A 3,303-nucleotide genomic window follows, 5' to 3' on the forward strand; every position below is an offset into this window, starting at 1 on the left:
TCTCCCCAACAAACAAAACTGTGTCTTCTCTCCTACCCCTAACTCTTCACGGGATTACTCTTATGCCACTAAGACTTCCAGGTCTCAGCATAAATATGACTTCCTTCCACTTCCCTCAGGAAGCCTTCCTTGACTCCCCAGGCGAGTTGGGTTTGGTTTGGAGGCTCCTCTGCGCCTTCACTCCTGCTTATTATCCCTTTGATCAGGCGGTGAGCCCTGGTGGGCAGATATCACTGTAATTCCACGTTTAGGCCAGTTCCTGAAGCCTTTGGGAAAACAAGTGGGGTGATCAGAAGCCCTCGGGAATCCAGAAATGACCAGAGGAGCCTGAGCTGGGACTGGAAGTGACTAAGCTGGGCACCTCCAAGCTAAGAGGCTCTTTACCCCTCCTACCTGAGCCAGAAAGGGCATTCTCTGAGCCTCAGTTTCCTCGTCTGTAAAATAGAGGCGTTGCTGGAGAGAAAGTCCCTACTAGGTGCCAGAACTTAGTAACTGTTTCAAAAGTGACGGCCTTTCGAGTTATTCCTTGCCTCCTGAGTCCAGCCCCGCCTTTCCCGGGAAGCCTGGGCTGGAAGCCCTGGAGGAGGAGGAGAAAGAGGAGGAGGAGAGAACAGAGGCCATGCAGCCCTGCAAGGCCGTTCCTCCCGCCCAGCCTTGGCCTCGGCCTTCTCGCTACCAACCCGGGGTTACAGGCTCAGGAAAGCTGGCGGAATCTGAGTGGCAGTACCATCTGCTCTGGGCGTGCGGCCAAGGTCCCGGCCCTGCGCCAGGCATTCAGGCGGGAGGAGGCCTAGCAGCTACTCCGCTGGCGTTCTGAGGCTGGCTGGCGCCCTCTCGTGGCCAAGCGAGAGAGTGGCTTTGACCAGTAGCGGCCAGAGTAGACTGGGTGGAGCTCGCAGCTACTGTTCCCCACCTCTTACCCTCCTCCTGCTCCCTCTAAGCCCGGGTTCAGGAGCTCAGCTCCATCGCTTAACTGTTGTGTAACCCTGGGAAAGTGACTTAACCCCCCTGTGCCTCAGTTTTCCAGCTGCAAAATTTGTATCAGGACACTTCACCTTCTAGTGCCTGGATTTTTTCATCAGCAAAATGGGTCCGTGGGCTATTAAATTGCTGAGAGGATTAAAAGAGACCGTCCTGGTGGGCGTGGCTACAGTAAAAGTCCACAGCAAACGGGTTTGGGTCCTGTTTACTGCTGTGTTCCCAGCGCCTACAACATAGGTTCCCAATGTACAATAACTGAACAAATGCTTATGATTCTTCTTTGGGGGTTACCTGGGGTTGGGGTGGGGTACCAGGGACAGATGCGTGAGATGTGAGTTCCTGCTATCACACATCCACCCAGTTCCCATTTTTGCCATCCATTCGTTCATTGGATGGCAAGGGCACATCCCCAAAAGATGGCCCCCACCACCGTTTGCTTTCAACGTGTTTCCTGTCTCCTTTGCTATTCATCAGCACCCGAGGGCAGTTCTTCCCTTCCTGGGGCTACCCCAAGCCAAACGGAAACTCAAGGGAGTCACGGGCCTGAGCATGCTCCACAAACGGCTCAGAGGTGCCTACCTGGCAAAGATCTCCACTCAGAAGACAGGATGCCAGCACTGCCAGAGGGAGCCCAGCCTGGGGACGAAAGTGGGAGGGACTGAGGATAGAGCCTCTGCACCTCTTGCCTTTGGGCAGCACCCTGTCCTGGACACCTGGGAGCTCCCGGGACAGAGGAGGGGCATGTGAACACCTGGTGTGGGACAAAGAAGTGCAGGGGAGAGCTCACTCCAGCCAAGGGAGAGCTGAACAGAACAGGTAGACATTCCCTGAGAGCCTGGGACAGCAGCCGAACACACCAAATGAACACCAAAATTCTAGAATCTTCTAAACTAGGTGTCACCTGCAGTCCAGGCCTTAATTTGATTATGTTGATTCTTTGCTTCATAAGAGATTGTTTATCATAGACTAAAATGTATTATCCATCTTCCCAGTTCATCTGCATGCCACAGGACAAGAAGCTCACCCTCCTGGGGCCCCAGTACCTTATCTTTATAGTGGCTGCTAAATTCTTACTTCAGCGTGGCTCAACAAGTGGTCACAGAGCATGTAAAACAGCATCTGGCATGTGGTAGGTGCTCAATAAACACCTGAGGAATAAACGACTAGATGCTACCTGCCCCCTTTGTTTCTAGCACACCTGGGTTTCCAGTGCTCTGCAAAGAGTATGGAAAGTCAGTACGTGCTGAACCTAATTCACAGAAGGCTGAGGTTTAAGAGAAAATGTACCTGGGAACATGAGTAATTTTTGTTGCTGTGCTCTCCACACAGGTAGAGATATTGTATCTATTGTGGTCACTGCTGCATCCCCAGCATGGGGATAGGGCTGGGCTCCTAGTAAAGACTAAATGAATCTTTGTTGGGTAGGGGTATATCATCATTGTTTGGGGAGACCTGGGGCCTTCCAATAGGCAAGACTCCCCAAGCTAGTGGTATCGACCTCACAGAAGAAAGAAAAAACAGACCAACTTGTCTGCAACCTCGCCTGCTTCTAAGAAGCAGAAACCACGGAGTGGGTTCAACAACTTAATGAGCACATTAAACAGCCAGAGAGAATTATTTCAGAACAGAGAAAGCTTTCTTCCAGGAATGCCTCCAGCATGATGTGTTTTCGTCCCTGGTTTAATATGTATAATTTGCCTTTGGAAAAGGAGCCCAGAGAGCTTGGCATGATGTAGGGACAATGAACAATGGCCACAGTTGACCAAGCATAATCATCTCCTGCAAGGAAGGAGAAAACCACGCAGCATGTGCTGGGTGCAGGAAGATCAAGAGCAAAGGGGCCTGACCCAAACATTTCTCAGGTCCTGATGCAGCGGGGCCTGGGGCCAGACGGCCCCATGGCTGCTTGGGCTCTGGTTGGGAAATGCATGCCTTGTGCCAACGCTGCTTCCAGAGCTCTCGCCAGTTTCACCAGCGCAGAGGGGGAGGCTCTTGTTTCCTCCTGCTCCTTCGGGCCAATCCCCACCAAGCCCCCAGTCCAGTGCCCTGGTCCACAAGACTCAGGCTCCTTGATGTGCAAGGGGAGAGCTTCAGCATAGGACCCCATGGTTCATGGAAAGGACACCACGCCCCTACAGCTCTGGCCTCCAGGTGGGGAGCTGGAACAATTCTCAATGCAACTAGCCCCAGTCCCCCAGGACAGGCCTGGCTGACAAGGGAGGAGCAGCCCTCTCCACTCCCATTGGGTTCATGGGGACTCCCTCCCCATGCCTGTTTAGATATTAACTCAGCCAGGACAGGCCAAAGCAAACACGCCAGAGC

This window comes from Desmodus rotundus, chromosome 9 (genome assembly GCF_022682495.2).
Source record: "Desmodus rotundus isolate HL8 chromosome 9, HLdesRot8A.1, whole genome shotgun sequence".
Taxonomy (NCBI): domain Eukaryota; kingdom Metazoa; phylum Chordata; class Mammalia; order Chiroptera; family Phyllostomidae; genus Desmodus; species Desmodus rotundus.